This window comes from Plectropomus leopardus, chromosome 4 (genome assembly GCF_026936395.1).
Source record: "Plectropomus leopardus strain MGB_pleo_1.0 chromosome 4, ASM2693639v1, whole genome shotgun sequence".
Classification (NCBI taxonomy): Eukaryota; Metazoa; Chordata; class Actinopteri; order Perciformes; family Serranidae; genus Plectropomus; species Plectropomus leopardus.
In genome coordinates, this window is record NC_142179.1 from 10,620,475 (window position 1) to 10,646,760 (window position 26,286).

The 26,286-nt window shown below is 39.2% G+C and overlaps 1 protein-coding gene across 2 annotated transcripts in view; it reads left to right on the forward strand.

Moving 5' to 3' along the window:
• LOC121944268 (uncharacterized) overlaps nucleotides 1–26,286 on the forward strand; it is a 195,523-nt gene that overhangs the window by 122,674 nt on the left and 46,563 nt on the right. Inside the window, exon 5 of one of the 2 annotated variants that reach the window (XM_088076515.1) lies at nucleotides 20,989–21,040. The exons of the other annotated variant lie outside the window; for it this stretch is intronic. The gene's annotated coding sequence lies outside the window, so the exon portion shown is untranslated. The remainder of the gene's footprint in view (nucleotides 1–20,988; nucleotides 21,041–26,286) is intronic. 2 annotated transcript variants of the gene reach the window in all.

The following is a 26,286-nucleotide window of genomic DNA, read 5'->3' on the forward strand; positions in this document are numbered from 1 at the left end:
GATGGACCCACTGCTCTGAGTGGGTTAGCATTATTATTTCCTCCATTGATTTTGTTGCTAAACTCTGTGACGGTTGGTCTTTGTGATTGGCTATTTGATCCGCCCTCCTCCACTGTGATTGGATGCTTGGTGACAAGCAGCTGCAGTGTTTTACCCTAAGTTGTATTTTATTCAGCTTTCTGCATCCACAAAAAAGGCAAACAAGTAGCACTCAGTGCAAAAATTCACTCTGGCTTGTCACACTGCTGGCATTTACTACCGTAACGTAAATAGGGGTGTGCCATATCATATTGTTCACGATAATACCTGTATAATTTTTAATATGATATGAAAAATCCTGATAATGGCAATATTCCAACCAACCTTAATGACCTCATACTGTTACACAAGGCAACTACAAGCATGGCTGAGAGTAAAACTGAAGAAATGTTTGTCTGGTTTTTACTGAATATTTGAAGGCAAAGTCTTATGTTTACACTGACATTTAAAACTGTAAAACATATTATGTTGCCATTGTATGTTCTTAAAATTAATAATAAAAGTATTTTTTAATATATTTTTTTAGTATTTTGTCATATCACCAAAAATATTGTTATCACAAAAAAAAAACAACCCTGAAATATCGCCCACCCCTAGTGTAAATACACGGTGCTCCCGTAATAAAAAGAAAAAAACATGAAAATAATTTTGCAATATTGCAATTACCACAACAGCCTTAGGTAGGATTGACCTCTCAGTCAAGGGGTCAATATATTCAACTGGGTTGAAATGCTTAAATGTAAATATTCACCAAAACCAGCTGTCAAAAACACAGATTTATTATAATCCTGTATTATTCAAAGCAGCAACATCAATGTTACATTTTACAGTATGTAAGAAACACATTTAAAAGCAGTAAATGAAACACGTTTGGATGTTCTAGCCAGACAGTGTTTCTTTGTTTCAGAGTGACTCTGGTCCAGTTTGTTGTGGTCATTTACTCTGTGCAGAGTTAAACTAATGGAGGCTAACAACATCTGGACCCACTAAAGCACTATTAGCAGCTTGCTTATAATGGGCCCTGACCCCTTATTCTGAGAGGTCATTGGTCAGAAAAGGTTTGGTAGTTTAGGAACAGGAAAATTAACTTCCTGTTATTCAATGATAATGACTGCATTAGGTGCAAAGTTAACTAAGGGTCATTAGAAAGATCGTCACACACAAATAGCTGCTCTGTTTTTTAGAAAAATGTTTGTTGGATTTACTGGAATGGAAAGCAAATCTAAGTAACAAAAAATGTTGATCAAGATTAAGAATTTGACCAAGTGGACAAAGCCATCTAAAACACAGGGTGTGACAGTGTGTACATGCAACTTTGTACTTTAAACTTAATACAAACAGCATGCTTATAAATGACAAACAGCCACCTGAATATTAACTGTCATCCAAGTTTCTTTGCATTAAATGCTTTTCTAGGTAGGGCACCTTCTCAGGAATCCTTTCATCATTATAAGATGCCAGCGTTTTGTTCTCACGTCCAAGAAACATAAACTTTGACTGTAATCTTTGAAGCTTTATGCTGCCTGCAGCGATTGGAAAATGTCTCACTGAGGCGACCGCTTGCTGCTGGTCCCGTACAGAGACAGAAAGGGCCCGAGGCTTGCTGCTCTGCTTCTAACTAACTCCATATGGTACGGGTCTGGAGATCCAACTGACTTCTAAGGCTGCTGCAGACTGCTGCAACGTAAACTTAGCATCTCATCTGAGATGCAGGGGCCACGGGCGAACCCCCTCCCATGCTCTAAGGAGAAGCATCTGTCCCCCATCGCTCTCAATATCCACCTCGCCCATCGCCAAAGGCTCTGACAGTGATGTGGCTTACATTAGAAATCTTAGAGGGTTTAAAGAATCCACTTTCTCCATTTATTTAACTTTTTACAGATCAAATAATCCTCAAGGTCGTAAGTTTTAATAACTAATACTTTAATCAAGCAGCACAGAAAAGCTCCCTTTTCTAGTTTTTGTCAAAATCCAAGACACTTGGATCTCTCTTTCTGTGAGAAATTTTCTTTGAGAACTCTTCACTGAACGAGAAAGTGAAAGGGACTGCTGGCACTGAGATTGGATTGATGAATGAGCAGGGTAAGAAAGAGTACAACAGGTAACAAGGACCTACTGCTGAGAGACAGATGGCTGAGTTGCACAATGAGAGGCCCGTACACTAACGGGAAGCTCTGTGTAATGTGTGCGCGTAAGACTTTCTTTTATTCCCTGCATATCAATTTGTCCAATGAGGAATCAAAGAATGTCCCATGAATGACTGTTTCACAGAGCAGATACTGACATTTCTTTGGGGGTTACTCACTCCCTGCTCTCTAATGAGCAGTGCGAACGTGGCTGCTTGCACGTAATATATAAACAATTAAAAAAGTACAATTTTGATAGAAATAACAGAAAACACCCAGAGACATATTAACCTTCATTTTTGCTATAAGATAATTGTCATTATTTAAGTTTTTTGCTTCCCATCTTGAAATGTTACACAGTAGTTAAAATCACTGTTATTTCAATTGAAGACTGTAAGTTATGGTTAACTGGCATACATTGTTTGTTTTTAAGGTACATTAAAAGATGTATCACAACATTTTTTTTGTATAGCAATTAGGGATGTCAGTTTTAATGCATAAATTGTGATGTAATTAAGCTCTGTAATTAATACTGAAAAATATGAAAAATACTCTTTTATTAACCACGTTAATCACCAGTTGACATTCCCGTCTATAAGAGGCTGTACTAGTTTCAAAGCTAGAGTGATGATACTGGTATCATATGAAACTAGGGGACCTGAGGAATCCAGTGGCCAACCATGTCATGCTTGATTTTCAGTAAGGAGGCAGAATCATGTTCCAAAGTTAGGCTAAATTTTGGCGATGGAAAAACAACATGGTCATTTCACAGCTGGACCTCTGACCTCAAGATATTTTTTTTTTCTGAATGAAAATAGGCCCTATTGGTACCTAAGTGATAAAATGAAAAATGTGATTAATTATGATTAACTATTGTTATCCAATTAAACTCATCCATCATATATGAAGGTTTTTAAACCCATGGGTTTGTGTTTGCTGTTTTGAAGCATCAAGTTTGACATTTTGGCTGTCGCAGTCTTTCGTGTTTCGGAACCAGAAGTGTCCGTAACTGGACGAGGAGTTTGAGTTGTGGAAGAGCAAAGGGAGGATCTGACTTACAGACTGTTGCGCCACTGACAACAGTCTATAACAGCCTGTCACTCAAATGTCCCCGCCCCTTGTGAACATCTCACTCCTTGTACTACAAAAGTTACCAACAGCGCCAGAAACTGCCACCACCAGGGGTGCCTCTGTGCGGTGGTGTCTGCTGCTGAGGGCCACTGATAAAGCATTGGTACTTAATGAATTGGCAGTAAGAGCAGGTATCTGCATTTGTATGCAGAATCTGTGCTGTGGTATCGCTTAGTATCGGTGGTGTTCTGGTTTCAGTTTGCAATCTGAGCAGTATTGGCTAGTTACGTTTGAGCAGCAGGTCAACAGTCTATGTGAAGAGCAAAGGAGGTGGAATGCACTGGCCGAAATGCAATCATGGAACCTAGTTTTTTATTTTTTTCATCTGTTTATAGAAATTAGATAAAATTAGAAGAAGAAGCCTTGGCCTGGATATCTGCTGGCTACACTGAAACACCCACAATATTGACCATTGTCCCCAGAAGTTTATCGTAGTAGACTGATCGCCGATTGCTTTAACTATTGATTATGTAATTTGTTCACTTTTTTTCCAAAGATAAGCGGCTGCATTACCGTTTAAAGGCACTTCAGTTTGTACAACAGTTAGTGAATGTATGACTGTTTATATGAGCTAAAATCTTCAGCGTTGATTCAGGTCGTCTTCAGTTCAGTAATACATTCAGTCTGTTGCTGGTTCAAGCTATACTAACACTGTTTATAAGGTTAATAATTGTTTTTTGTAGCTTTCTCTGTCTTTTTGTGTGTAACACTTTGTGTATCACTGCTGCTCTTAGTCATTAGTAAGTGGAGCTCCACCGCTAAATGCTACGGATTCGGTCAGTAACAAATCAGTTTAAAGATTAATTGATGAAAAAAAGTGTTCATAAAGGCGCTGAACACATTAATTTTGGGGTGTTTACTTTCTGCTCCTGCCTCACAAGAAGTAGAGGAAGAGAGGTAGATTTGTTGCTGTCAGAAAAGGAAGGATCAAGTTTGTGAATATTTTGGCCTCTCTCTGATTGTGGCCCTATTCGTCATTCAGATTGCAGTATTTATGTGGCTGCGTCGCTTTGGGGCCTACTGGGGCTGATGTTGGTGGAAAATTGGCGTCTACCTGTTTAACAATCATTATCTTATTGTATGTTTGTTGAGCATCACTGCAAAGTAGTGAGACTATACAAAAACCTCTCCCTGCTTGGTTCTGGAGGATAAACCTGACACTTAATGCAGATGTTTTAGGTTGCTGAAAATTGCTCTACTATCAAACTCCATCAAAACTGCATTGGAAATATGTCTGCGTGAAATCACGTCATCTACCTCATCCGTGGGAAAAGTACGAAACCAGACGGCTCAGAAATGCAAAGCACATTACAAACAGCTGCATTTAAACAGTTACAGAGTGAATTTAACTTTTACAGTGTGTAAGAAACGGGCTTTGCTTTCATTTAAATTCCATGTTCCTGATGCCTGTCATTCTTAAAATTTTGCAGCTGATCACAGATGCCATTAATGTAATATCATATAAAACAACTGACAGCAGCCAATGAAATGCCAACAACAGACATGTGAAGGGTTTTTTTCATCTGTATGGTGATTATTGTAAGAGGACATGAATACCAGTCAAGCATGCAGGCGTAGCATGGATGAATCACAGAGAATCTCAGATTGCAGGGCTCCAGCCACTGTAATTGATAGTCAAACCACCATCCCCCCCTTCGGGAGAAAATCTACAGCAAAGAGTCAAACCACATCCAGTTTGGATCTCAGCCAGCGAATTATTCATTGCTTCAGCTATCTGGGCCAATGCAGAATCATAAGGATTACACACACACACACACACACACACACACACACACACACACACACACACAAACACACACACACACACACACACACACACAAACACACACACAAACACACACACACACACACTGGTGCCCTATCGGGGGCAGACTGAGCTATTTTCTGGAAGTGAACTTGTTGGCTGCGGTGGCTCTCCACACTAAATAGCGAGGCTAACCAGTGTTTGCTTTGTGGAAATCCCTTTGGCGTTTGCAGAGTGAGATGGGAAGGATGGTTCACACAAGCCTGTTGCCCTCCTCTCTGCAGTCATGTGTTGCATGTCATGTGTTAGAGGCACTGTGTTTTGAGTTAAATATGTAATAACTGTGCCGGTGGGGCGAAATACATGCTGCACTACAAAACTAAGAAATTCAGTTGCCTGTTTATGGTGTAAAAAAGCTAAACAAAGCTAAAAATAATCACATTACATGATGATGGTGTTATGCTTCTTGTAGAGGAATACATCTGAATAGAAGCTTATTAAAGGCATTACACTTGGACTAATAAACAAAGCCCAGAGCAGAGATTCCCAACCAGACGTTTAACCCCAGGGGGTGATTATGCAGTTGCCAAAAGGCACTTGGAAAGATTGTGGAGTGACTCAACTGATTCAGAAAACAAAAAGAAAATAAAAAGTAATCGATTGTAGAGGTATCTGTCATCACCATCAGGCAGATAGTAAAGGGTCCCATCCCTCTGAACCAACTGGGCTCGCAGGTCACCAGTATTGCACTGTTGAACAAACTGTGGAAAAAAATAACTGTACCTCCATCTGTGAGGATCTATATACAACACTTTAGTGATATATGTCTTTAATCAAGTTGCTCTGTTGTTTATGTTTTTTTTTTTTTTTTGCTTATTATAGTTTTCTATTTATCTGACAATTGCTGTACAGTAAATGATGAATTTCAGAAAGGACTCATGAATATCTATCTTTGTCCAAATATTTGTGTTCAGCGAAAAATTAGGTCTAAACATAAGAGTAGAGATACAATGTGGTGTGATGGCACTGCAAATTTACTGTCACAATAACCAGTAAGCTATACTGACTGAAAAAAGCTTGAAATATGGCAAAAAATGCTTATACAATGTGAGGTGGAAAAGCTGGTTTATGGATAATAGGCATATGTGACTAGGTGCAATGGAAACAGGTTCAGTGAAAAAATTATGCCCCTGCAAGCTCTTTTCATTGTCTCTGGATAGCTTTTAACAGGCTTCTGTTTGTACGCAGGACTCTTACCAAAACTTTTTCCAAGAACGCATAGCTGTAATATTAGAAGTTCTAAACTCTTCTCATTTTCTGGCGGCTCTCTGTCATTATACAGACATTGTTTTCCTTTTTTAAGTCGTCATGGTGCAGCTTCCTCTGACTGGAGAGTTAAAGACACCTACTGCTTATCTCAGTGAACCAACTCCCAATATTCACATTAAAGCATTGGATGGAAATGCACATACATTTTGGAGGTTCCCATCCTGTGCGCTGGGTATTGTTTACAATTTGATTAGCAACTTGAGAAGAATGGAGTTCAAGTTGAGAGATACCTAACCTCTATAAACCGATGTCTGCATGTGCAAAAAAGAGACAAAAATGTAATAAAAAGCTAAATCGTCATCAGATGAGAACAAGAAGAAGAAAGAGAAAACCAGAATGCTTCCAAAACCAAAGTCCCATTGCCAATTGATTGTGCATTCATATGCACAAGATGTTGGTTTATAGAGATTAGCACCTGAGCAGAGAAGTCGAAATACTTTTGTAATTTGTAAATAGTTGAAATAAAGTAACTTTTGTTTCTCCAAGTGGTGGCAGACAGATTACAAACTTGTCAAAAACAGCCCCAACACAATTGAATTTAAAAAATATATTGTTGCAACATCCACTTTTCTGTACTTGATAACCATTTTAAAACCCATTGAAATAAGTGCACGTGGAACATGACAGGTGGTGTTGATGAAAGTTTTGTCAAGCTAATGTGATAGGGATGTGGGGGTGGGTCAAGAAGAAACAGGTTAGAAATCACTGGTCTAGAGGTTGTTTTTTTCTCTCTGCCCCCATGATCCAGAGAGGACGGGGCTCTCCCCCATCAGGATTCGACCTGACAACCTGCAGGCCTAAAGTGAAAGCTCAGCCAGAGTTTGGGGCCCAGGCCTTGTATCATCTGGTTTCTATTCTCCCTGCCCTGTCCAATGAAATCTGACCTGCTTTAGAGGAGAACTGAATTATGGGCCCATCAATAAATACCATATTTCCCCCTTTGAAGTTGCGTACGTGATGGAAAGTGGTAAGATGTCATGTGTTAAAGTTATTACCCAATTCTTTTGCACTAATCTACTGTGCTTGATGTTCCTGACTTTTGAAGACTGTTGTGGCTTCATCTATTCTGACAGCAGCCAGACTGAACGCTTTTTTCACTTTGCCCGAGTGTCAGAACTATTTTCAATCTCCCCTCGACTTTATATAACCCCCGCAGAGGTAACGCAGCGGGACGAGGGAGAGGTGGGTGCATTACAGGGAAAAAGTTTGACTTTGAATGTTTCGTGACAATGGTGGATAATTTTACCAGCTGGTGAATAGTCTGCTCTTGAGTCATTTGGAGGTGCCTATAAAGCCTGTGTGTAATCTTCCTTCCTCCCACTCTCTAATTGTGCCTCTCACGGAACAAGTTGCTTTTGTTAAAAGAAGAGATAGCCTAAGGTCCCTCTGATCCAACCAGCAGAGAAGACAAGATGTGAGGATAAGATGAGCAATCATAGAATTGAGTGTTTTCATTTCACAGATTTTTGTGTGTGTTTTTGCTTTGTTTGAAAAGGAAAAATGGGTGAAACCAAAACTGATGGCAGAGAGCAAATGTCCCACACCAGACTTAAATCCAGGATGTTGTAATCACATTGCACTTTAAAGCTGGGTTAGCTTGAAACCATCTTGTGAATACAGCATGTAGCGTAGACAGAATATTGAGTCAGATAATACTGCGCACTGTCAGCATCAAAATGGAGTATGCAGAGTTGATTTAGGCACTATAAGATCATCCAACACATTCTCATCCTAAGATCCTAACATTATCGTCATTTAAAGCCTGTTAAATACATTGTGTCATTTTGTGTCAAAAAATATATTTTCACGGGAAATGTACAGTTTCTGCTCATCAGATGCATACAGTCTTTTTCATATTTAACTTATAACATCTGTAAAACTCCTCGTAATTATGTGTATTTCCTGTTACAGCACGTGGTTAGGTTAAGACAAAAACATGGTTTGCCTCAATATTTATATGGAAAGTGAACAGCCGGCTCCTGGGTGAAAGTCTGTGGTTTGTTGGACCCATCCATGACCTATCCCGCCCTCCCTATACGGACTTTATTTTTTACCAGAATAAACTCCGTATGTTTTATGTTGTTACCAGCAGTGTTTCAAACGAAAGCAGTCCAGGGGCGTATCATACTGCCGCAACAGGTTCTGTCCAGCTATGTTATGAACCGCCGACCAGCAGACGGTGTATCTGCTGTGATAGGTGCTGTGTTATAAATTGATGCCGTCTACCGACTTATCATATCCCCATGAAGGGTGGCTTTTGGCGTCAGTGCCTGCATCTGAAATGAATGACCAAGCGGTGGTATTTGATGAATTTGGAATGAGGACAGGCTGGATCATCTGTCAAACACTTTGACGTTTACAGACACCTTTACCCAGCGTAGATGTCACAAAGAACCACAGAGTTTCTTGTAAAACATTTTTTAACAACCTAAACATAATTTCTCAAGTATTCACTGAATCTTGAAATACAGATTTTTTGGGTGATTTTTTTATCCAAACAACAAAAACTGCCACATCTAGAAAAGTCTAAAGCAAGACAGTGACTAATAGGAAAGACAAAACAAAAAAAATGTGCACAGTGACCTTTTGAGCACTGCAAAGGCCCCATAAGAGCCACATGTATCAGTGGAGAAGGGTGACCTGGCTGTTATCTGCACATGCTCAGTGTCAAATGAAGATCTCAAGTTAAGAAGCTGCCCCCCCTGACAGGTCAGTGAGATCTGAGGTTATCCCTGCAGGAACAGCTGCCTGCGATAATGAGGAGCAGCACTCGTGCCAATGGCTGAAAAATACCAGGGCCATTAAGAAGCCTCATGTGAGCAGAGAAGAAGGCGAGGGGCGGATGATTGCGTCTAAGTACAAAGTGAGGTGAATTAATCCAACATCTGCAATTACAGCTGTATAGACATGCCGGCAGCAAGGCACACAGCATGAAGATATATTTAAACTGAAGACGTACTGCTTTGAAATGCTTGTGGAGTTCAGTGCAGCAAATATAGAGACCTTGCAGGAGTAACAAGTTCTGTTAAAGTTCTAAATGTAATGTTTGTAAAGAACATATGCAGTCTCATTTTCTGTGAGTCTGTTTGTTTGAGTATCTATTAGAGTGCTCATGCATGAACCATGTGTATACTAAGAACGACACACTTCACTCTTGCTTTCCTTTATACAAAAGAGCATCTGTTGACATAGTCATTGTGTCATTTCAGCAGTGCGTAGGAAGATGTGTGAAGATGTTGTCGGTGATATTCATTACAAGCCGGCGCATCAGCCCATCAAAGCTCTCCTTTGTGGAGGGGATCAAGCCAGAGGCAGGTTAAGGCTTTCTGCAGAGACGCCTGTGGTTTGCTCTTCCTCTTGATTTCCTCTTTTCTTCTGCTGCCGCGTTCTTGAGCATCACATCGGGCGGGCTGAAAAATCTGAGCCCAAACTTCATGCAAGCACAGGGATATTAAGCCATGTAAAAATCCACAGAATATATGTTGCTAACTGATGTCCACATAGAAGTTGGATGAATTTCACACCATTACCCCAATGTGGTTATTTTTATGATCAAGACAGATATGTTGTCACACATCAACACATCAAATCTACAGCAAAGAAACACTTTAAAACACATTACAGTCGGGTGCGACTGACCCAAACTTAGCAACCCTGGTGCATTTGAAACTATCATTAAAACTATCATTGCCTTTCTGAATATTTGTTTATATATTTTTATAGATGGATTTGTTTTACTTATCATGCTTGGCACTGATCAAGATCAACAATGGCCCAAAAAGAATCATGCTGCAAAAGAAATTATGCCAATTAAAAAACACATGAAAAGCCATAACAAATACAACAAAAATGTCCTGTGAATGAAAAAATGTGAAGCAGAAAGCAACAACAAAAACATTAACAGCAAACAGGCTGCAAATAAGGAAATTATGCAAAGTCTAAAACACACAACCCCCAAAATTCAACAGAAACATGCAGTGTATCCAGTCAACACAACAGAAGTTATCCAGGCCTCTATGGAGAGCACTAAGTGGAACAGCTTGATTTTTGACCCCAGAGAGAGAATAAAAGAGCAACATATTTACATAAATCTAAATCTATTGTAAAAAGACTATGGCCAAACATGAAAAAATCATTTGTACCTTTTTATGTTGCCTCTTTGCTCCATTTTTCTTTCCACTTACGTACCTTAATTGTGTTGAGTGGTTAGGCAAAAAAAAAAAAAAAACATGTGTTGCATTTGTTTTCATTTATTTTTGTTTTGACTTTGCATGAACTCCAGAGAGAGATAGTGTTCAGTCAGATGCAGAAGGTCTTTGCCTGTGAGTGACTCAGAGCCTGCAGGGTCTTCTCTGTCCCGCGCAGGTTGTGACCCTGCAGGACGGAGCTGCTGCTGCAAAATGACCTGACTGTTGAGAGAAACTGCTTTGTCATCAGAGTCGCTGAAGACCATAAGACGTTTCCTCAAGACCTTTGACAGGCTCAGATCCATCAGCAAACACCAGCCTCGAGGCCCATTGCCACTGAGATCATTTCACCTTGACCAGCAAAGGTCACACTTTCTGTTTGAGTTTTCCTCACTAAATCGATTGCCTTGTCCATCATACAGAGAGGAATTGGTTGAAAAAGTCAAATCCCACATGGCTGTTTGACTAATGGCCTCATTTTGGTGAATGACTCTTGTCTAGAAGACTGTTCTGTCCACGCTGGATTACTTTGATATCTTGGACTTAACTATAACACCAGCTACTACAAAACACTAGTGCTTAATTACATATTTTTAAAATCTATTGGATATTTTAGCAAAAAGTGTCCAAAACATTCTCTGTTCTTTATATAATTTCAGTACACCGCTAACTAACAAATTCAGAATCTTTTCTACAACTATAGACTGCTAGGAGACCCATATCAAGTGAAAGCTTCTTGTTGAGATAGTCATTTCACTTATTAATTTCCCCATGCTGTTATCTCAATCCAGTCATGGTGGAGAAAAACACAGACAAACTCTTGATAAAGCTTACTAGTGTGGAATAATATCTGTAATTGACACTTTAGCTTTCAACTGTAGTGAAATTCATACAATTTATTATGGTTGAGATGCATATTTAACTGTAATAAATTAATGAAGTTATTTGTTTTATTTCAGTGGACAGTCTAAGATTTCAATATGACTGCCACTGGTGGAGGAAGTATTCAGATCCATTGAGTGAAAGTACTAATATGGCAGTGTAAAAATACTCCAAAATACGCCAAAAGAAAAGTTCTGCATTCAAAATCTTTTAAAGTAAGTGTACACAAGTAGCCTATTAGTATCAAAATAAACCTCGAGAACCAAAACTTAAAGTACTCACCATGGAAAATGGTCCATTTCACAATATATTAATATCAGTTGATAAGAGATATTGATGCATCGATGTGATGGTCACTTTAATGTTGCAACTGGTAATGATGGAACTATTTTTATATGCATTATTACAGTTCTGCATAGCTTAATCGATAATATTTCACACTATTTTATTCGTTTTTTAAAATTAGACATCTGCATAGTAACCAGAACCTTATGTTGTCAAGTAAATGTAGTGAATTACAACAATGAAGTAATGAAGTACAATATTTGTCTTTGAGGTGGAGTACAGGTGTAAAATAACATTAAATGGAAATTTGTAAATAAAGTACCTACAATTTGTACTTAAGTACATTGCGTGAGTAAATATACTTAGTTTATTTTCCCCTCTGCACCTTGCACACCAGAGATACATTTAGTTCAAATAACACATGGGCATTAAGCAATTAAGATGCTTTTTTTTTTAAGAAAAAAAGAGCTAAAAGGACACATTTTGATTCTGTTTTCTCCTGATACCCACAGAAGATTATTCAGTGAGTTTAGTGTTGAATTTGATTTTTGATGGGCTTTTGTGTGTGCTGTGTGGTTGTGATTTTATTTCTAAATTAACTCAAAAAGATATAAAATGAAAGCATTACTTTTTGTGTTAACCTTGTTACTTTTGCAGGGCAGTTTATGTCAGAGGCAGCTGATCATATTTGATGTCTGAATTAATATAAAGTGATTATAGTCCAGACCCAACATACTTTCTTTGGCTGCATGTTATTTTCTTGTGGAAAAAGCAGGAAACATTACAGACTATACTTTAGATTTGGGCTTAAATTCAGTCCCAAAATGTCCGAGACAGGAGACAGTTGGAAAAATGAGGAGAATTAGCAGGAGTTTTGTTTTGGACTCATTGCAGGGACGTGACTCCCTCTCTCCATTCCTTCCAGCTCAATTATCGGCCCTTTTCACTCCTCGGGGCCTGAGCACCAGCCAGCAGGCTTCAACTTGTGCAGGGGTCTTGAATCTCTGGTCGTACCAGGAAAAAGGGCGTGTCTTTAAGACATAAAGTTTAAAAACTCTCCACCCCTTCTGTCATTCATTCAGTGTGCTCAATTTATAGTCTTTATATTATAGACGGTGTATGAGTTTGTTTTGGCAAGCTAGGTCAAGCCAAACATATTGTTGTAACTATAAAACACTGTTTCTTGTACAGTAATATTTATTAATACTGAACAGAAAAATTGACTATTAACATAGATGCTCTTTCTCGATAGTAGATCCCCAAAATGTCCCTAAAAGCAGACAGAGAGAACAGAAAAGAGAAAATAAACAAGAGAAAAAGAGAAAGTATCTGTGGGTATTCATTTCCCTTCAACACGTACCTCCCTCTCTCTGTATCCATCCATCTCTATCTTCCTCGCTGTCCGCCCAGACAGTTTCCTTCTGTACTTTGCAGAGAAAGTATCGAATAGCGTGGACAGATTTGTCTGCCCTAAAAGACTGCTGACACCTGTCTAGTGCTCATTTTAAACTTTTACTGGCCCATTTCTCCAGGGCACACATGCACAGAGGCTGGGACGTCCAGAGAAGGCACTTTTGACTTAACCCCACAATAAAAACAGGGGAGACAACCTCAGTCTGTCCTTCATTTGTGCACAATTTGTTTGAATGCAGCTGATCAGAATGTAAGGAAACTGCTTAAAACAGATTTACATATATTTTACTCACTGCCAAAAATATGGAATTCATCTTCTGATGGAGACATTAGAAATCCCACATTTTCTGTTATTTATTATCATTCATATGCGACATGCATCTAAAATGATATTTTAGTGAAAATATAAGAGATTATATGAGAAGAGACAATCATATTTTAACACAAAGGCACATTCTTGCATGAAAGCAGCAATGCAAATACACACAACTGTTTAAAGAAGATAAAATACAGGAGCAAATCTGGAGAATCAAACCAATAAATACCACAACATGACTTGACAAGTGAGACATGAGGGCAGGAGGCTGTTTTGCCAAAGGATATCGGAAACACGCATTCCAAAGTCTGTCAATTAGGATTTGTCTACTCATCAATTTACTTCTGTGTTTAAAGTCAAGGCTCATTATTTTCTGGTTTGTTAATAACATCAGGTTTGCATTTCCGTTACACCTATAAAACATAAACTGAAATAAGACATCAGTGTTTTTTTTTTCTTGACATATCGACATGTTATGTAAGTACGCAGCTGTGCTTTGTCACTTCGTGCAAGTTGTGTGCATCGCATTGGAGTAAAACTCTGTAAATAAAAATGGAGTATTTTGTGTGAGTTTAGGGGCCCCTGTGGCACCCTAATACCCCCTTCAATACTTTTTTGTATTCTAATCAAAGTTCCTAACTCACCAGGGTTCAGGGGGGAGGGGAGGGGGTCTCTTGTGTTAGACAGCTTACTGCAATTAAAATTTATTTAAGGCTTACAAGGAATCCTTTCACTCTTGAATAAATCAGACTGAATTCCTGTGACTCTGACGAGGTTTTCCCTCCCTATAATTATCCTCTGCTCAACAAGCGCTGAGAGAGCAGCTCTCCTTCAACCCCCCTGCAATACCTCAAAGCTTTAAACTTGTAATTAAATCATAAAATAACAACAACTGCAAATTCCGAGTTTGCAAAACGACCACTTTAAGACTGTGATTTGAGGAAACGGGTGCATGCCAGATGACTTCACTGATGTCAATTTTAAATCATGCACTGTATATTATGTTTTTTTATTGGGGCCCTCGACTCTGAGCTCTGACGCTGAAGCACAGACCAGCACTGACATCCTGAGGAGTGTCACAGTGTAATGTGACACACTTCAGTAGATAACAAGTTTCAACAGGTCACTAGGTACAGGCTGATTCACCCCGCGTGCAGCTTGTATCCCACTGACTCAGGCTTTAAATTTGCATTTTTTTATGCTGTGGCTGGTTTTGTTGTGCTATACTGTGGTTTTAATTGCACAAACAGAATTTATACAACACTGGAAATACATTTAATTCAGTTTTTTTTTTAATGTCTGACCCAGAAGGACTGGAAGAAGAAATCTATAAATCTAAAACCCTGCTTCACTCTCTGATGTGCTGAGAATAGTTTTAAGCCTGCAATGCGTGACAAATGCAACTCGCCTTCTCCTTATATCTGTTTTTAGCTTGTAGTTTAGACCAGCTTTGGTGGTTAGGGTATTTATTTCCACTTTTTTTCCATCAAGTTCAAGATATAGTTTCATCATTCTATGTTTTTTTGCTCTCTGGTTTGTGCTCAGTATTTCCTCACTTAACCAAAAGTCATTTCTGTGGGCTTATCTGACACTCAAGCTCTCCTTGTCCTTTTAACATGTTTTCACGATTTCCCTCTGATTACTTTGCCCTTGTGACCGAGTGTTGAATTAAATGCCTAATTTAACATGGGCCTTTTGTTGGCTGCGTCTTTGTTGGGAAGCTCTTTCTAATCGTCCAGCGGGGTGGTGTTGTTGACGGCCGGGGACTGCTCAGTCCACTCTTATTATGCCCCAGTGACAGCGTGTCCTTGGGCAAGGCAGCAGAGCTGTCAGGTCTCTCTGTCACACTTCTCTGCAGGCGGGACATGGCCAGCCCACGGCACAGCTAGGGGTCCTAAAGACCTAGGGCAACGCCACTAATCTCCAAGGATGCCTACCTTGGTTGTTTAGCAACCGACACTGCCTGACAGCGTTTATTCGTTCGTGTTTGGCTGCTGTGTGATGGAGCGGTGGATGTGGGGGTTACAGTGAAACTAACCAAACAACACGATGGGCACTTTTGTTGCCTCACTAAAGAGGAGGAGCAACCAGGGGAGCCCACTGTGTGTCCTTTCATGGCTCCGAGTCATTGGAAGAGCAAGTGCGTGCACACACACACACACACACACACACACACACAGTCACACACACAGTCACACACACAGTCACACACAGTCACGCACAAGCACAATGTATAATGTGTACTGTAAGTGTCACAAAAATTGTACTTGTATTTTCCCATTAACTGCAAATTTCATTGTTTAATTGAACAAAAAAGCTCATCTGTCTAATTTTTCTATTTTTTGTATTGCAATTAGTTTTTTCTATTTTTTGTTATTAAATAATTAAACCATTATTTTTGGATAATTTTTTTGTCCTATATTATAGACTTTTACTCATAGAATTATTGTCTTGCAGACTCTAGAGCTGCACAGTACCCGACTCAGAATTCTATCCATCAAAGTGGAATTGATTGTTCAATACGTATATTTCACTATTCGCTCCCTCTTTTCCATTTGAGAATTTCAGACTTTTAAATGGGTTTGTTGGCACTTTTAGGGTGACAGCGACAGTTACGTAATTTAGCCAGTTAAACAAGCTAAGTTACTCCTACAAACTAATGTGCGGTAACTATGCTAATGATGGATCAGAAATGTGCAACAAAAGTTTTTGCTCACACTGTATCAAACTAAAATCAGACAACATATCATGTTAACTTTCTGTGAGCTGTAGATTCATCATGTCTAACCAGAAGGCAGATGAAAATGTTATCTCGAAGTCTGGACAAGCCTCTCTTCCTCCAGGAAGCTGCCACTGTCTCCTGGGTCTTGGTCTGCAGCTGCCTGTACCAGAGAGGACCATGAAAATGAGGATTGTTCACTCTGTAGCTAAATAGGGAATTAATCATTTCAGCTCTACTTTTGTTTGTTTTTTTTTTTTGTTATTGTTTTTTAATCATGACAAAAAAAAGCACGACCCAGCTACTTCTTGTTCCCACCAAAAAGATAAATTGTTGACAAACTGATAATACACAGTTCTGTACTTTTGCTATTAATATGCATAAAAAATATGTAATCAGTAACAAACTGCTTCATGTTTAATGATCTAGGGAAATACAGCATTTCATTTAATTCAGATTATGGATGTTATTCAGGTTTCCAAACACTCCATTGGATACAGTAGCAAAAAGCCACAGTCTGCTGGCAGCGACTGACTGAACCAGCTTCCTCTTTCTTTCATCTCCCCTCTAATCTTCTGTTTGCACAGCTCTCCGCCTTGTCAGTGTAGTTTGTTTAGGTTTTATGCCCGTCAATACCGCTGTATTCCTCCGTCTCGGGGTACATCTGAAAAGATCATCTGTGAAAGATTTGCAGGCAGAACGTTTTCTCAGCCGCAATCCTGGGCTTTGTCTGGAAAATGATTAAGGAGTGTTTTGTCCTAAACAGCAGCAAAGAAAACATCTTTCTGCTACTGAAAGTCTGCCAGTTCACTTTCCTTTCAACACAAAACAATCCATGAGGAAGATTGTGAAAGAGCAACTATAGAAATGTTTTTGTTTTTTTTTTCCTTTTAACTGCTCTCAAAGTTCACATTCACCTTAAGATGCAATATGCTTATCTTCCTATGTTGTCTACCATTTTTCCTTATTTTTTTTTGGGGGGGGGGTTTCCGTAGTTAGTGAGAGGGTCTAAGGACAGAGGGATGTCATATGCTGTAAAGGCCACTGAGGCAAATTGCTATTTGTCATAATGGGCTTCATAAAATTGACTTGACTTGAGTTTGTCCACCACACTGGGCACTGACACTTTTGGTTTTCCTATGTAAATTGTTCACCTAGTAGGCTGACATTTCTTTTTTCACTTTTCTTTATAAAACAAAGGAATCAAGGAGAGCCATGTAATTTTTTTTTTAATTGATATTGTCGACTGACATATTGTTATCAGATTGTAAAAGTTCTCAGATACTGATGTCAGTATCTGCCTTAAAAACCCAGTGTCAGTCAGGCTTTAGTAAGAATGTAACAAAATACACACACAAGCACATTTTAGCCCACTAAAAAAAAGTTATATCTCAATTGTTTGATTTGCACAAAACTGAAATGTGAAAAAAACAGCTTAAATGCCTGACTGAAGCAACGAAGTGACATTTATTTTTTATATATACATGTATTAATTAAGCCCCTTTTCCACTTGACATCTGAAAAACACTGACGCCCATTAACATCTAGCTTTTGTCTTGAATGGGGAAAATTACGAGATTACAATTGGCATTCATTCCCAGGAAAAAAATATTCTGCAATAGCCAAGGATATGTATCAGCTCATGCTCCCATGGAAACACAACACCCAGTTCAACATGCTATTTTTGCTCCTTCTCTGGCATGATGCAAAGATGGGCGTCGCCTCCATTGTCAACTTCTGTGACTCTTTGTCATCTCCGTAACACATTGCTTCCTCACTTTGTCCAAGCAGCACTCAAAAAAAGAAAAAAAAAAATCATACAGATTAGTCAGGATATTACAAAAAAGTAACACTGTAACATTTTCACCAGCCTCCATGCTGCTTTCTACTGTTTACTAACCCCCTTTTTTGTCACGTTTGGGATGTTGAACATGACACACCAGGAAAAAACAACAACAAAAAAACAAAAACAACTGCATACTCATCTACTGTAACAACTATTTTTACTGGGTTTTCCTGTGTAAAAAACTGCATATACACACTTGTTTTGATGTAAAAAAAAAAAGGGTGTTGGTGAGCTCTAGAAGCGCGAGACAGAATTTTATGCTGTGGAGGGTCAAGCTAGTCTTTTCCCCTCTTTTGGGCCTTTATGCTTAGCTAAGCTAACCAGATACACAAGTTTCATATTTACTGCATCGACAGGAGTCATGGGTATCACTCTCAACAAAGTGATAAATCCATTTCATAAAATTTCCAACTGTTCCTTCAATAGGTTGTTCTGCTCATAGAGTTTGAACAGATTAGGAACATACAGGGTATAAAAAAAAAACAAAAAAAAAAACAACCTATGTACATTTATTTTGGCCTGGGTAGTGTAACAAAAACAGATAGCATGTGGTTATAGCTATGTGAGTTGAAATATAAAAACATAAATATCAAAACAGACACAAGTGTAACAAAAGTATTCAAACAGACACAAGAAGGAATGAGTGTTAAGGTGCTCACTGACCAGCGCTGCAGCTCAGCACAGAGAAAGAGAATGTTGTTTTCCTTCGACCTCAGCAGTCAGTGACTCACGCTGGAAGGTGTTGCCAACAGACAGAGTTTGACAGTTTAATATTTATGCTGTCAATTCCAGAAACTAACCTTGGTAATTAGGGAGGGTGATTCCGGACAGATGTGGACGGAGGGACAAAAGAGCCTTTTGTTTGGCTCTTGTGAATGCAGCCACCTCTCCCATGACAGCATTAAAAAAGCAGGCCGAAGTCACTGGCAGCCCAATTGGTTCGCTGCTCAGAGTGCGGGATGAGGTCACATTTCTTCATGGCATGATGTCACTCTTGGGTGGGACGTCACGTCAGGCAGCATTAGAGCGAGACATCCTGTTGACTGCAGAGCAATTAGCAGCATTTCATCCATTAAGAAAAGAAGATTACTCAAACTGCACTGAACAATTTAAACGTAGCAACTGAATATTTTGTCAACAGTGGAAATGTAAATACAAGCAGGTGAGCAGAGACGGAGCTGTAAGATCTGTCAACAGGAATATACCTGAGTGCAGATAAGAACTACTCCATCTGCTTCACTGTCAGCAGATAACATCGCTTTTTGTGTGCTTTTATGATTATTTTTTATAAGTTACATTACTTTTCTTTCGATAGTCTTTCCCTGTGATCTCAGGAATTTCCACTTCTTCTACCCTGAAATAATATTTGCAAAACCTGGGATTTTTAGCATACACGCTTTCTTTAAACCTTATTAATGTTACCACAAAACCACTGTAGCTAAGGACTCACCTCACAATGCCGCTATTACCTTAACAGCCGTGGTTTCTTCCAATTCTTCTTTGTTAAAATGGTTCATCTAAATTTTGAATAATGAGCTAACCAGATTGCAGATTGCGTTTATTAAAACTTTTCTCAACTCATTCCCTCAGTCATAATCAGAGTGCACCATATAATTAATTATTTACAGTTCTCTATTTCAAATTGAACTTTATCACAACAAAACAGGGTTTTCCAAGGAGAAAAAAGGGGTTTCTGTTCCTTCCTGCAAGCAAACATTTAAAAAAATAACACTAATTTCTTCACATCTTCAGGCATGTTTCAGTTTTTTTCTCAGAAATTTCACTGAAACTCACCTTGTGCTAGTTTCATCTTAAGCCAGTAATACAACCAAAATTTGAACATATATGCACATTCTTTAAATGCAGGAAAACCTGTAAAGATAGACCCATTTCCCATTGCCAGTAGACCAGAACTGTGAACATGACTCTGCAGTAGAGTATGCCTTTCTCTTTCATTGTTGTTGTCAGAGTTAGAAAAAAAAAAGAAGTAGAAAGCAGTATGGATGCTGGTGAAAGCGTTATGGCGGTTACTCCTTTTTCTTTTTCCTATTCATACTGTCTTTGAAACTACGTGCCAACTAATTATGAATTGTGTTTGAGCGCTGCTTGGATGGAGATGGACAGAATTTGTGGCAGCATGTCAATGCATCGCTGGAAATTTAATGCATAAACCAAGGTGTTATTTTTCCCTCACTGCTGATCGGAGTATTTTGTCCAGGGAGTAAATGCTGAATGTAACCTTTCCCACTTGAGAAAAAAAGTCAGATGTTGGTAGTTTTGTTTTGTTTTTGTTTTTTTAACTTAGTGTGAAAGGGGCTTATTTCAGAGCTGGCCAACTTCAGCAATAACTGCTCAAATTTAGCTGTGAGAGCAGCTTAGTTTTAACTGAAAAACGTACCATACACACACTAATCCTTGATTAGCACTAAACTATCTATTAGCTAGATCCATTGGTAAACAAATAAGCTGAAAAATTACAAATATAAAAGTCTTGTCAACTTAGTATAAATAACAATAATAACAATAACTTTATTTATATAGCATTTGTGAAAACAGTTGTTTACAAAGTGCTTTGACAGACAAGGCAAGGGCAGGAGCTCAGGGAATAATAGAAATACACATCAATAAACATGCCAAACAGAAAAAGGTGTAGGACAGCCAAGCAAAAAGGCCAGAACAAAATGTGTAAAAGGTCAACAAGAATAAAACAGTTTTAGAAAATATAAAAACAATTGCAATAAAAGACGATAAAAATAATATAAGAGGTAATCAAAATCTAAATATACATAAATTTAAGAGATAAATTCTGGTAGATAGATAGCCCAAACTCACCACTTTCCACCATTTACACTGAGCTGTGGTTGCTGGTCAGCCTAACAGCCTTGGCTCAGCCCTCCCTCTGTGAGAACGGTCTGACCACTGACTGTGACTCTGTTTTCGTTCCTAACAGATCACTGACCACGACCACCACAAACTGCTGCCTGTCCACTGTGACACATCAGGTATGTCCAACATCAATCATGTTTGGTCTATGATGAATGCAATAAGGAAATGAGAAGAAAAATACCACTGAAAGGCTCTCACATAAATACTAATATAATTTTTTTTCCACCATATTCAAAATCCCTTAAACCTTTAAAAACATGCTATTAGTCATCCTCTGCGCACTTAGCCACTGTATTAGCTAAAGTTCAAGACAGTTTTAATTTGAAGATTACTGTTAAAACGTTTCAAGGTTACTTATTTATATAATGAAACAAAGAACCCACTGACGCTTATTCAACACAAGATTAGTATTCATAAATTCTGCCCAAATGGCAAATTCTCCATGAAAAACGAACTTCACACTAATTATTCAAGCAAAGCACTTTTTTTAAACAACAGCTGGTACTTTTTCAAATTCATCAGCTTCATTGCTGACATTAACCAATAATAAAAACCACAGACCAGGCTTATCCTCTTGCAGCATTACAAACATCAACATAATTTAGTGACTTTTCCCCACGTCAGCCCACCTGGGCAGAGAGTGAGGGTTGAGGTAGTTGCCATAAACACTCAGGCTTTATCGTCAGGGGCAAACACAGCCAGGAGTCATTTTGTTGCACGCTCGAGGGATGACCTCAAGTCATTTATAGGCAGTAAAGGACACCCAGTATCAGCTTTAGAGCATCAGAGCCAGAGCTTTCCGGCAAAGGTTGAAGTGTATACGGTCAGTCAGGACAGAAGACGTGTCAGATGAAGACTCTGTTGCAGTGGTGAAGTGAATTCCAGGTGTGATCAGTTTGTTCTTACCTTGATTTAATTCTCATATTTAATTCTGCTGTGTGGTTTGGCAGGTCTCAGCTTTTCCCACACCTAAATGAACTGAGGAAAATCCCTTAATGAGTAGAATAAAATGTGCACCAAGTGTGGTACATGAGGCATTTTTTTTCTTTTAATACAACTTTATTGATGATTATGGCCTCTGCGGGGGATTTGTTAATTGTGATAAAAATATTTTTAAATTGTAGTTTTGCCTTTTAAACCACAAAGCTCCCACTGAGATGAACATTTATGCAAACCACAAACAAGTTACATTTGTCTGTATTATGTAGTGGATATATTAAAGTTTATGTTTCAACCATGCTGTTAGTGTGAGGTTAGGTTTAAGCACAAAACCCTCTTGCTTTTAGGAAAAGATCAGGTTTTGGCTTAAAATACCTGCATTTGTGGCACTATCCCTACAGGAAATGCAACAATGTCCCTGTAAAAAAAAGAAAGAAAAAAAAGAAAGCGCTTCTTGTGACACTATCCCAGCTGGAAACGCAGCAATGTCTTGGTTTAAAAAAAAAAGAAGTAAAAAACTAAACACAGCTTAGTAGTTTTTAGTTCAACAACTAAAAAACATCCATGTTTAAGGCCTGTAAAGATGCTGGAAAAGCGGGGATGAGTTTCTAACAAACACCAACATTTGGTGCCTCAAAAGTTATATTTTCTTTTGGTGACCGGGCTGCTAGGGTTGCAAAAAATGATTATCATGGAGATTTTAAGATTAAAATATTTTATATAAGAAACTAAATATGTTCTAGTTGTTTGGATTTGTGTTTATTACTGCACTATTGCACTCCTGAGTTATTTGCAGCACACTCACCATATGTGGCTGTCATGGGACACAACAGAGGCTCAGACATGCTAGAAAACATGTTAAAAACAGATTGTGGGGAGGATCTACATTCAGTCTTCACATACATGGCTAAGCCAATGACGGGGGGCCCATCACCCAAGGTAGAGTTTTGTTGTGCTCAAACTCTGGGATTCAGGCCATGTTATTGAGCAATATGCTCCGCTTTGTGTGATGGGGGTCCTCCCCCCTCGTGCTCTGCTTGTGTTTTATCTCCCCTTTTACAAAAGAAGAGGCCCTGCAAACAGCCACCTTCACACCTCTCTCAGCAGCTCTACTGAACGAGCTCAAGCACCTCTCCATTCATATGTGGAAATATACTACGCACAAAAAAAAAAACAGGGTAGTTGTGAATGTGCAGCTCTTTCTCCTCACTGTGAAGAGGAAAAACAAAAGAAGTATCCTGGGACATACTGAGATCTTCATATGAAAGAGGAAAGAGCACAGGCTCCTGTTCAGTTATTGGCATTGAAATGTTTATAGGTTTTTCCGAAAGGGCGATTGAGGAGTGAAACGTTCAACAATAGGCCCCGAAAAAAACTCCACCAGCTTGGAACCTTTATGAAAGTGCCAAATATGAATCACTGCACTGCGGATGCCAGACGGGCCTTTCCTGTGTTGCTAAGAGAGCCCCTTGGACTGGAACAGGCCGGGCGGCCAGAGGGGGGTTAAGTGTTTCGGATGGCTGTACAGTGCTGCACGGTAGATATGACTTGATGCTCCTATTTCTGCCCCGCAGCATGGGTGGTCTGCTCTTGATTTTATACTACCACCTATTAGCACCATGAGCCATTGATTTATGCAGCTGTCAACTTCAACTTCATCAGCTCCATCAGCCACTGGTGAATTGTGGGTATGCTGGCAAAGCCTCTCCTCTCCGCACCTCCTACTTTGGGGCTAAAGTAAACCACCCCAGAGAGCAGAAAGAAGGAAAAAAATGCTGTTAAAGAGAAAAATACAATTTAGATAAATAACAACCATGCATACCACTGAGGCCTCCTCTGTGGAGAACTTCCAGCCTAAACATCTGGCTGGCTGCATGCAAGGAAAAGACTGTTTGAGTTAAAGCAAGGTGAGAAAGGAGGAATTCATGGCTGAAACAGCCAACTAACAGTTGAAGTGCTTGGGGATCAGTCAGAGGCTGCACAGAATTATTGAGGGCAAGTGTTGCTGGGAAAAGTGCTGTGTAGAGGAAAAAATAGCTGTATTCATGGCAGTAAATTTTCCAAAAGTACACAAGTATCTTGTTTAATGTGAGGATATTATGCTTGAGGACAAAATGTGTTAAAGGGGAAAATCTGTTGAAAATTAGTCGACTGAGTGAGCAGTGAGTTATTTTGCATCAGGTTGTACAGTCATGGAAACTGCGGGTAACAGCTCTTATTCGCTGGTTAATGAAGAAAAAGGTGTTATTCCCCGTGGGCAGAGCAGAGTAATGGGCTTTGGCTTGGTTATAATGAGGCTGCTAGATTCTGTCCGGACTGGTGCTGCGGGCCAATTTAAACAAACACAGGCATGAAGTGAAGGTGGACTGTGCTTATGGGTGATTTACTGTTTGCAGTTCTTTACCATAAGGAGCATATTACCAACAAAAAGGCTGCTACTGTGATGCTGAGGGCGCTGCACCTGAGATTAGATTTGCGTAGAAGACGTTGGGGTTTTAAAGTGTCAGGGGCTAATTGCTTTTACTGCAGTTGCAGCCCAAGAATGTTAAACTTTATTGAACACCTGTTAAAATAATACTTGGGGGAAGCGTCCTGTTGGATGGTACTGAAAGAAAAATCAGAAGACGTAGTGGTGATTCCCAAACACATACTCAAGGGGGTACTGCTGCAGTTGTTAAGTGGAAAGATTGTGGAGTAGTGGAACAAAATAATACATTGATATTTTTAAATATATCCCCATGGCGCCTTCCACCAGCCAAGCTACAACACCTTACAAGGGTGGGGGACGAAGTTTTTGCGGGTGCGTGAATGCAGCTCTTTTTATCTCCTTTGCAGCTGAATGTCACTCCTGAGGTGGATAATTGGTCTGTTGATACGTTCACAGCTGATCAGATCGATAGATGAGAGGAGGTATTTGCAGATTTGCAGAAGTGAAAGACAGTGTTAGGCCCAGCAGAATAAATGGCTCAGTTTCACTTTTAATGTGCCTGAAGTTCTGCTGTGCGTCTCTGCCGCTACTGCACTACAAATAACTCAACAGTGTTTTAATACAGCTCTTAATTAATAGTCCAGCTCCATTGAGACGATGGTGGGACAAATTACACTATGGCGGCTTGCCATAGTCTTTGTAATTAATGGGAAACACTGGTGGGGCTGGAGGGCGTACGGTCTGTTTGCTCTGTAAAATTGTATCGTGGATTGGAAAAAACAGTGGAATTAGGATTTTATCTTCCTGGGCGGGCCACCCTGGATGAGTATATGTATGAGAAACACTGAAATTATTAGCTATATTTAATGGTACATACTTGTTAAATTGTTGAGATTATTAATGCTAGCTAAAAGTAATAAAACATTACAATAATAAGGTGAACATATATGGATTAACAGATGTAACAATAGCCTAAAATAGCAGATAAACAGTTGGAAATAATTAGCTAAAACTAACAAATACACAGCTGAAATAATTAGCTAATAGTAACGGATTAACAGCTAACATAATTTGCTAAAAGTATAAAAAGCTGAAACAACTGGCTCAAGGTGATGAATAACAGTTGAAATAATCAGCTCAGGGTAATGGATGAATGATAGAGTGTTCCGGCATCAGCCATTCAGAGTAGTAGTATGAATACAAACATAACCAAACGTTTACGCTATAACTGTATAATAATGTAACTACTATTTCAAAATAAATTTAAGCAAACAAATTTGGATTATGATGGGTGATGTCCATGACTGGGTTCTTGAACTCATTTGATGGGGATGCAGGGGTTCGTCTGACCAAATTTGATGGGACCGGCTTGTCTAAGATGATTTGATATTCATTTAGCATGTTATCAGTTCAGGCCAGATTCCTGCAACAAATACTGTGTCAAAGAGAAATCTGCCAGCTGCTGCCACAAATCCATTTGTTGTCTTTTCTTTTTTTATCCTCACTACTAACTATGCTTTTGTACTGCTGCTCAGTTTGCCTTGACATGCAGCTGTCTTGTGCAGATGCTGCAGACCTACATCACAGATATTCACAGTGAATTGTTGATGTCGGCTACATGCAGGGTGTGACTACTGGTGGAGGCGTCTCCTTGGTGTAAAGTGTTGTACTTAATTTATGCTGGGTCAGAAGCAAAGGTCATGCTTTTGAGATGGGAAAAAGCCTGTTAAGGTCACATGCAAGCTTTCCAGATGCCAGAAAGTGTGATCAAACAGTTCCCAATTAGAAGTATATAATTTGGTAACATTATGATATTAAAGATGGCAGCTTGGTTTTCCCAAGCAAAACTAACTTCACAAGCGGCTGACCATAATTTGGGGTTGTGTTGCATTTATGCAGAGGGGTAATGGTGCAGGAGGAGGTTGTGTGCATGTGTGTGTGCATGTGGTAGGGGTTGTAGGAGTTGCTGCAGAGACAGAGAAATATTCTTGCGGA